Raw genomic sequence first — 11025 nt, 5'->3', positions numbered from 1 at the left:
AAAATGTCCTTCGAGCCGGAGTTGAACCAGCGACCTAAGGATACCTGCTAATTGCACATTGAACATCAGCCTACATTCCTCCGCTCTACCAACTGAGCTATCGAAGGGTAAAGAAAGAGACCTGCATTTTAGCGTGTATATTGAGGACGGAGCTGCCGATAAACCAAAGCTTTTTTGACAAAGAATGAATGGATTCTTAATGAGGAATATTGATGAGAAGCAAGGGTTGAGCTTGTTTTACAAAGGATGGATGGATTTGTTATGAGGAATATTGATGAGAAGCAAGGGTTGAGCTTGTTTTACAAAGAATGGATGGATTTGTCATGAGGAATATTGACAAGAAGCAAGTGTTTGCGATCAGGAAATACCTGTTGACCCAAACCGGACAACATTATAAAAATGTCCTTCGAGCCGGAGTTGAACCAGCGACCTAAGGATACCTGCTAATTGCACATTGAACATCAGCCTACAGTCCTCCGCTCTACCAACTGAGCTATCGAAGGGTAAAGAAAGAGACCTGCATTTTAGCGTGTATATTGAGGACGGAGCTGCCGATAAACCAAAGCTTTTTTGACAAAGAATGAATGGATTCTTAATGAGGAATATTGATAAGAAGCAAGGGTTGAGCTTGTTTTACAAAGGATGGATGGATTTATTATGAGGAATATTGATGAGAAGCAAGGGTTGAGCTTGTTTTACAAAGAATGGATGGATTTGTCATGAGGAATATTGACAAGAAGTAAGGGTTTGCGATCAGGAAATACCTGTTGACCCAAACCGGACAACATTATAAAAATGTCCTTCGAGCCGGAGTTGAACCAGCGACCTAAGGATACCTGCTAATTGCACATTGAACATCAGCCTACATTCCTCCGCACTACCAACTGAGCTATCGAAGGGTAAAGAAATAGACCTGCATTTTAGCGTGTATATTGAGGACGGAGCTGCCGATAAACCAAAGCTTTTTTGACAAAGAATGAATGGATTCCTAATGAGGAATATTGATGAGAAGCAAGGGTTGAGCTTGTTTTACAAAGGATGGATGGATTTGTTATGAGGAATATTGATAAGAAGCAAGGGTTGAGCTTGTTTTACAAAGGATGGATGGATTTATTATGAGGAATATTGATGAGAAGCAAGGGTTGAGCTTGTTTTACAAAGAATGGATGGATTTGTCATGAGGAATAATGACAAGAAGCAAGGGTTTGCGATCAGGAAATACCTGTTGACCCAAACCGGACAACATTATAAAAATGTCCTTCGAGCCGGAGTTGAACCAGCGACCTAAGGATACCTGCTAATTGCACATTGAACATCAGCCTACATTCCTCCGCTCTACCAACTGAGCTATCGAAGGGTAAAGAAATAGACCTGCATTTTAGCGTGTATATTGAGGACGGAGCTGCCGATAAACCAAAGCTTTTTTGACAAAGAATGAATGGATTCCTAATGAGGAATATTGATGAGAAGCAAGGGTTGAGCTTGTTTTACAAAGGATGGATGGATTTGTTATGAGGAATATTGATGAGAAGCAAGGGTTGAGCTTGTTTTACAAAGGATGGATGGATTTGTTATGAGGAATATTGATGAGAAGCAAGGGTTGAGCTTGTTTTACAAAGGATGGATGGATTTGTTATGAGGAATATTGATGAGAAGCAAGGGTTGAGCTTGTTTTACAAAGAATGGATGGATTTGTCATGAGGAATATTGACAAGATGCAAGGGTTTGCGATCAGGAAATACCTGTGGACCCAAACCGGACAACATTATAAAAATGTCCTTCGAGCCGGAGTTGAACCAGCGACTTAAGGATACCTGCTAACTACAGATTGAACATCAGCCTACAGTCCTCCGCTCTACCAACTGAGCTATCGAAGGGTAAAGAAAGAGACCTGCATTTTAGCGTGTATATTGAGGACGGAGCTGCCGATAAACCAAAGCTTTTTTGACAAAGAATGAATGGATTCTTAATGAGGAATATTGATGAGAAGCAAGGGTTGAGCTTGTTTTACAAAGGATGGATGGATTTGTTATGAGGAATATTGATGAGAAGCAAGGGTTGAGCTTGTTTTACAAAGGATGGATGGATTTGTTATGAGGAATATTGATGAGAAGCAAGGGTTGAGCTTGTTTTACAAAGGATGGATGGATTTGTTATGAGGAATATTGATGAGAAGCAAGGGTTGAGCTTGTTTTACAAAGAATGGATGGATTTGTCATGAGGAATATTGACAAGATGCAAGGGTTTGCGATCAGGAAATACCTGTTGACCCAAACCGGACAACATTATAAAAATGTCCTTCGAGCCGGAGTTGAACCAGCGACCTAAGGATACCTGCTAATTGCACATTGAACATCAGCCTACAGTCCTCCGCTCTACCAACTGAGCTATCGAAGGGTAAAGAAAGAGACCTGCATTTTAGCGTGTATATTGAGGACGGAGCTGCCGATAAACCAAAGCTTTTTTGACAAAGAATAAATGAATTCTTAATGAGGAATATTGATGAGAAGCAAGGGTTGAGCTTGTTTTACAAAGGATGGATGGATTTGTTATGAGGAATATTGATGAGAAGCAAGGGTTGAGCTTGTTTTACAAAGGATGGATGGATTTGTTATGAGGAATATTGATGAGAAGCAAGGGTTGAGCTTGTTTTACAAAGGATGGATGGATTTGTTATGAGGAATATTGATGAGAAGCAAGGGTTGAGCTTGTTTTACAAAGAATGGATGGATTTGTCATGAGGAATATTGACAAGATGCAAGGGTTTGCGATCAGGAAATACCTGTTGACCCAAACCGGACAACATTATAAAAATGTCCTTCGAGCCGGAGTTGAACCAGCGACTTAAGGATACCTGCTAACTACAGATTGAACATCAGCCTACAGTCCTCCGCTCTACCAACTGAGCTATCGAAGGGTAAAGAAAGAGACCTGCATTTTAGCGTGTATATTGAGGACGGAGCTGCCGATAAACCAAAGCTTTTTTGACAAAGAATGAATGGATTCTTAATGAGGAATATTGATGAGAAGCAAGGGTTGAGCTTGTTTTACAAAGGATGGATGGATTTGTTATGAGGAATATTGATGAGAAGCAAGGGTTGAGCTTGTTTTACAAAGGATGGATGGATTTGTTATGAGGAATATTGATGAGAAGCAAGGGTTGAGCTTGTTTTACAAAGAATGGATGGATTTGTCATGAGGAATATTGACAAGAAGCAAGGGTTTGCGATCAGGAAATACCTGTTGTCCCAAACCGGACAACATTATGAAAATGTCCTTCGAGCCGGAGTTGAACCACCGACCTAAGGATACCTGCTAATTGCACATTGAACATCAGCCTACAGTCCACCGCTCTACCAACTGAGCTATCGAAGGGTAAAGAAAGAGACCTGCATTTTAGCGTGTATATTGAGGAAGGAGCTGCCGATAAACCAAAGCTTTTTTGACAAAGAATGAATGGATTCTTAATGAGGAATATTGATGAGAAGCAAGGGTTGAGCTTGTTTTACAAAGGATGGATGGATTTGTTATGAGGAATATTGATGAGAAGCAAGGGTTGAGCTTGTTTTACAAAGGATGGATGGATTTGTTATGAGGAATATTGATGAGAAGCAAGGGTTGAGCTTGTTTTACAAAGAATGGATGGATTTGTCATGAGGAATATTGACAAGATGCAAGGGTTTGCGATCAGGAAATACCTGTTGACCCAAACCGGACAACATTATAAAAATGTCCTTCGAGCCGGAGTTGAACCAGCGACCTAAGGATACCTGCTAATTGCACATTGAACATCAGCCTACAGTCCTCCGCTCTACCAACTGAGCTATCGAAGGGTAAAGAAAGAAACCTGCATTTTAGCGTGTATATTGAGGATGGAGCTGCCGATAAACCAAAGCTTTTTTGACAAAGAATGAATGGATTCTTAATGAGGAATATTGATGAGAAGCAAGGGTTGAGCTTGTTTTACAAAGGATGGATGGATTTGTTATGAGGAATATTGATGAGAAGCAAGGGTTGAGCTTGTTTTACAAAGGATGGATGGACTTGTTATGAGGAATATTGATGAGAAGCAAGGGTTGAGCTTGTTTTACAAAGAATGGATGGATTTGTCATGAGGAATATTGACAAGATGCAAGGGTTTGCGATCAGGAAATACCTGTTGACCCAAACCGGACAACATTATAAAAATGTCCTTCGAGCCGGAGTTGAACCAGCGACTTAAGGATACCTGCTAACTACAGATTGAACATCAGCCTACAGTCCTCCGCTCTACCAACTGAGCTAACGAAGGGTAAAGAAAGAGACCTGCATTTTAGCGTGTATATTGAGGACGGAGCTGCCGATAAACCAAAGCTTTTTTGACAAAGAATGAATGGATTCTTAATGAGGAATATTGATGAAAAGCAAGGGTTGAGCTTGTTTTACAAAGGATGGATGGATTTGTTATGAGGAATATTGATGAGAAGCAAGGGTTGAGCTTGTTTTACAAAGGATGGATGGATTTGTTATGAGGAATATTGATGAGAAGCAAGGGTTGAGCTTGTTTTACAAAGGATGGATGGATTTGTTATGAGGAATATTGATGAGAAGCAAGGGTTGAGCTTGTTTTACAAAGAATGGATGGATTTGTCATGAGGAATATTGACAAGAAGCAAGGGTTTACGATCAGGAAATACCTGTTGTTACGGCTGACTCAAGGCCGCAACAAAAGAGGGGAGACCATGCCACGAGCAACGGTGCCAAACATAAGTTTATTGTGCCTCAAACACAACTTTAAACAACAAAACCAACGATGAGGTATGAACGGCAGTATCAGTGGTGTAAAGCAAGTGTAGGGATGTGTTGTATGTGTGGGAGCAAGTGTTGGTTGTAAAAATAAAAGACATAACCGCAAATAAACTTAAATGTGCATCTGTCACGTCCTTGGAGCCCCAAGCGAGGTATGGAGCCGGACGGGCCAACCGAGCGGCATCTGATCCCCCCGTCGCCAGACCAGCGCAGGAAGAAAAACCTCATGCAGCAGAGAACCTCCCATTTAACCCCCATCGTCCCAGGTGTCCGCAATTAGGCCTGAAACGAGAGGAGGGGCAGGAGAACGACCAGAAACAGGCCAAGGGCCGTAACACCCCCCCCTAACAAAACAGGGACCACCTACGGGTTCCCTTGAGCTGCAGGTATCCTATGAAACTACGCAAATTTTTAGGCGGCATATCTTACCCAACACATTGGAGACCGGGACAACGCGTCTGCCACCACATTGTCCCGCCCCTTGATATGTCGAATGTCCAAAGTGTAGGACTGGAGGTGGAGAGCCCAGCGCATCAGGCGCTGGTTAGGAGTCTGTAGAGTGCTGAGGAAGGTTAGAGGATTGTGGTCAGAGAAAACTACCACCGGACCGGAGCCCAGATACACACTGAAATGCTGTAACGCCAAAATAAGCGCAAGCGTCTCTTTCTCTATGACGGAGTAATTTCGCTGGTGGCAATTAAATTTCCTGGAAAAGAAACACACAGGCTTGTTAATCCCCTCATCATCCTTCTGCAGCAACACTGCCCCAGCCCTAACCATGCTGGCATCCACCTCCAGGCAAAACTCACGATCCCACCTAGGAGCCACTAGAACCGGAGCATTCGATATCAGAGCTTTTACCCTCTCGAAGGACTGCTGGCATACCGGAGACCACACATACTTCGTCTTCCCTTTCAGAAGATCAGTTAGAGGTGCGACCACTGTAGAGAAATTCCTGCAAAAACACCTATAGTAGCCCACCATACCGAGAAATCTCATGAGCTCCTTCTTTGTCGTTGGTGTTGGGATGTCATCAATTGCACATACTTTAGCACGCACTGGTCTCACCGACCCCTGGCCAACCACACGACCCAAGTAGACCACTGTGGCCCTAGCAAATTCACACTTTGCCAAATTCACTGTCAAACTAGCATGAGCTAGACGCATAAACAAAGCTTGAACACGCCCCAAATGCTGTTCCCAGTTGTCAGCGTATACCACCACGTCATCCAAATACACTGCACATCCTTCCAGGTCACGCACCACCAAGTTCATTAGGCGCTGGAAAGTTGCCGGTGCATTCCTTAAACCAAAAGCCATAACATTGTAGGAGTACAGCCCCCCTGGTGTAATAAAAGAAGCAATCTCCCTTGCCCTGTCTGTCAATGGCACTTGCCAGTAACCTTTAAGTAAATCCAGCTTAGTCACAAATTTCGCCCCCCCCACTTGATCAACACAATCCTCCATACGAGGAAGAGGGAAGGAGTCAGGCTTGGTAACTGCGTTCACTTTACGAAAATCTGTACAGAACCGAGGAGTATTGTCTGGCTTTGGGACCAAGAGACAGGGTGAGGCCCAACTAGAGTCAGAGGGAACTGCTATTCCATTATGAAGCATGTATCTAATCTCATCCTCCAGGTTTTTACGCTTCTCTGGGTGAACACGGTAGAATCTTTGCCTAATGGGCTTCGCACCTCCAACGTCTATATCATGCTTTAGTAAAGTTGTACGTGACGGCGTATCTCCAAATAGGCAAGAGAAACTTCTAATCAGTTTAACTAGCTGTACCCGCTGACCAGACTCTAGATGACCTAAAACGCTTTCCAGTTTATCTAAAGCTTCCTTATTTCTTAGCCGACCAGAAAACATAACCTCATCAGGCCCTGTTAGATCCTCCACCTCTAACACAACTGAGGACGATGGCATAGCCAAACAGACAGGACGAGCTTCAGACAACTCCACCTCCCCCTCACTCCCAAATGATGCACGGGAGACATCAGGCTTCAAAAGATTAACATGACAGAGCCTGGCCTTGGTCCTACGAGCGGGAGTAGAAATTAAATAGTTCTGATCAGACAGCTTCTTCAGCACCGAAAATGGTCCCGAAAATCTTGCTTGCCACGGAGAGGTAACTATGGGCAACAGAGCCAAAACCTGGTCACCTGGGAGAAACTCTCTACGCTCAGTTCGACAATCATAACGTTCCTTCATTTTAGCTTGTGCCCTTGCTAAATTCTTCTTGGCCACCTCCTGAGACATATAGAGCCTATACCTGAACCCATTCACAAAGTCCAGTAGGTTACTTGGAGGCTGAGCCTCCTTCCAGTTGTCCTGCAACAGAGCCAGAGGACCCCGCACTTTATGACCAAAGATCAGATCATTAGGGCTAAATCCTGTACTTTCTTGGATTACCTCTCTAGCAGCCAGCAACATCCACGGTAAAGCCTCTTCCCAATCACCCTGCATCTGAACACATAATGAGCGCAGCATGGACTTAAGTGTTTGGTGAAACCTCTCTAAAACACCCTGGCTTTGAGCATGATAGGCAGACGCCAAATTATGAACTATATTCAACTGTTCTAGTACTTGAGCAAACAATTTTGAACAAAAATTTGACCCTTGATCTGACTGAATGACCCGTGGAACTCCAAAAATAGAAATAAATTGGGACAATGCACGAACCACCGACTTAGACGTTATACTACGCAGTGGGTAGGCTGCAGGATACCTAGTACTTTGACACATCACTGTCAACAAATATCTGGAACCTGACTTTGACGGAGGCAATGGACCAACACAGTCAATAATTAGATGCTCAAATGGTTGACTTATAGCTGGTATTGGACACAGTGGAACGGCCTTCAAAACCTGGTTAGGCTTACTTGTCAATTGACAGGTGTGACACGACTTACTGTACGCCGCCACATCCCTTTTCAAACGAGGCCAAAAAAAATACAGCAGAACTCGGTCATACGTCTTCCTGACCCCCATATGTCCAGACTGGTCATGAGAAATCTGCAACACAATATTCCTATACTTTAAAGGAACAACCACCTGATAAATCGGATCACCCATAAACCCCTCAAACTGAGGCGTCCATTTTCTCATCAAGACATTATTGTGCAAAAAATAACAACACGACCGATTTCTGACCTCTTCAGGGGAACAAACCCCACCCATACAAGACTTCAAAGTGCTGTCAACTTTCTGCTCATGCATCAGCTCATCATGAGAAACAGACCAGGGGACCACAGGTAAAAGTAGGCGAGGACTGGAGGCCACACTTTCAGAGTGATCACCATCCACACGCTTTGAACGAGTTACTGCACAGGCCCTGAACACATCAGGGAAGTGTACCTCACTCTCATCAGGCTTACTGCACACCAGAGGAGTCACCGTCACTCTGGCAGGCGGAGATACATCAGCCCATACTTTATCACCGGCTATGTCGTTACCCAGGATCATAGCAACGCCATCCATCGGCAACGCTGGGCGCACGCCAACGGACACCTCCCCCTGGAAAAGATCACAGTGCAGCATCATTTTGTGTTGTGGTACCTTCAAAACCTTTAAACCCATTCCCACTACAGGAACGCTTGAGCCCAAAAAGGTGTCATTTGAAAATGGCAAAGTTGCAGCTGCAATAAATGAGTCAAACGCACCAGTGTCACGTAAGATCTTTATGCGCACCTGCTCTTTGCTTCCCACTAACGAAACAACACCTTCTGTAATGAAAGGCAAGTAAGATTTCAACTCTGAATTGCCTTCTCCAGTGATTCCAGCTAATTCCTGGTCCGTAACAGACGCAGCACACATCACCGGATTAGCCCTAGGAAACGCTTGTTTTGGACGAGACTTCAGAGCATAACAATCATTTTTCCAATGACCTCGCTTGTGACAGTAATTACAGACTTTTTCTGAATCCCCTGAAACACGACTACTTTTATCTTCAAACTGCCTACTTGCTCTTGCTTCATAAGGGCCAGCACCATTTCTTGAAGTCTGAATTAAGAAATAATCGTCAGCCAGCGCAGCAGCTTCACCAACAGACTTGACCCCACGCTCACTAATATAAGTGGCAACGCCTTCCGACACAGAGTTTTTAAACTGCTCCAAAATGACTAATTCACGGAGGTTTTCAAAGGAGGCAACCCCAGCCGCTGAGCACCAACAGTCAAAATGTCTAGCCAAATCACGCATAAACTCTAAATGTGACTTATCGCCACGTCTCCCACCTCGAAAACGCAGTCGGTACGCCTCTGGCACAAGTTCATAAGCTTTTAGAACAGCTGTTTTCACCACCGAGTATTTACCACAATCAGTGCTGCTTAAAGCTGAAAATGCCTGTTGTGCTTTTCCTGTTAACACACACTGCAACATTAACATACGCGTAGAATCAGCCCAACCTCGAACCTCTGCCAGACGCTCAAACAAGGAAAAAAATGTCTCTGGGTTCTCCTCATTAAACCTGGGAACTAATCTCAAATCACTCAAGTCATCTTGCTTCATGCTCACCATCGCGGGTCGGTCAGCCCGGAGTGCCTCGCCCTCCAGCTTACCTTCTCTGATCAGCGCCAGTCTTTGTCTCTCCACATCTAACTTCTCCCGCTCCAAATCCTGCCTCATTCTTTCCATCGCCTGCTCTTTCTCCTGTTCAGCTTTAATACGTAACAAAAGCAACTCTTTCTGCTGCTCAAACGATAAACCAACTGGGCTTCCTCTTCCCGACAGAGATGATTCACCCAAAGTGTCAACCTTACCTGGCATCAAAACCCCATTTTCCAACAATTTCGCTTTCAAATTACCTTTAACATAGTCCTTTGTCTTTCGGCTATCCCCAATATCAACCTTAAAATACTCAGCAATCCTGATCAATTGTTTCTTAGTACAAATATCTAATCCACATTCCTGTGGCGATTCAATAAAATCTTCCACCACTTCATCCATGGCTAACAAATTCACCAATAGAGACGAAGCTTAAGTGACAAATTCATCAGTACACAAAGGCTTTCAGTTTCAACCACAGCCCCAAGGACGGCGTTTCCCCGCTAACTACCTATCCCAAACGCTAACTTACTGTACCCTAGTCTTCGTGAGGCGTAGCGGTGGGTTTTTATGCATTTACAACCCGATGGTCCGGTAAAGGCGACCAGCAAACTGGCAACCCCCCTGAAACCACGGACATGCTCCCAAGCCGATGTAGGGAAAGGGAAAATGGGAAGCTCTACCCGCCGTACCTCCACACTAAAACAATAACGCAGCTAACCCCCTATTGGGACACGCTGCTAGGCCTACAAGGAAAAACGCCAGCCCACAACTTAAGTGCACTTTAACAAACTGTCACTTACCTTCACACGTCTCCAAAAACAGCCCCCCACGGCCAAAACACACGCCCAATCCTTCCCACTCGAGTACGCCAGCACACAAATTACAACTAATCAAACTCAGGCACGTCTCCCAGAGCGCAACAATTAACCATATAAGGGCAACGGCGTCACGGGATTTCCCCTCACCCGCCAATCAACACGCACGGAAAAAGTCACCATTCAAGTTCTCATATGCCCCTCAAGCGCTCATATACAAATTACTAAATCCAAACACAACGCTCACTAAACAAAACCAAATGACTAGCATAAATCACGCGGATCCCGGACGAGCCCCCAACTTGTTACGGCTGACTCAAGGCCGCAACAAAAGAGGGGAGACCATGCCACGAGCAACGGTGCCAAACATAAGTTTATTGTGCCTCAAACACAACTTTAAACAACAAAACCAACGATGAGGTGTGAACGGCAGTATCAGTGGTGTAAAGCAAGTGTAGGGATGTGTTGTATGTGTGGGAGCAAGTGTTGGTTGTAAAAATAAAAGACATAACCGCAAATAAACTTAAATGTGCATCTGTCACGTCCTTGGAGCCCCAAGCGAGGTATGGAGCCGGACGGGCCAACCGAGCGGCATCTGATCCCCCCGTCGCCAGACCAGCGCAGGAAGAAAAACCTCATGCAGCAGAGAACCTCCCATTTAACCCCCATCGTCCCAGGTGTCCGCAATTAGGCCTGAAACGAGAGGAGGGGCAGGAGAACGACCAGAAACAGGCCAAGGGCCGTAACACTGTTGACCCAAACCGGACAACATTATAAAAATGTCCTTCGAGCCAGAGTTGAACCAGCGACCTAAGGATACCTGCTAATTGCACAGTGAACATCAGCCTACAGTCATCAGCTCGACCAACTAAGC

The sequence above is a fragment of the Gasterosteus aculeatus genome, chromosome 12 (assembly GCF_964276395.1).
Source record: "Gasterosteus aculeatus chromosome 12, fGasAcu3.hap1.1, whole genome shotgun sequence".
NCBI classification, from domain to species: Eukaryota; Metazoa; Chordata; class Actinopteri; order Perciformes; family Gasterosteidae; genus Gasterosteus; species Gasterosteus aculeatus.
Note: the sequence above shows the minus strand (reverse complement) of the source record.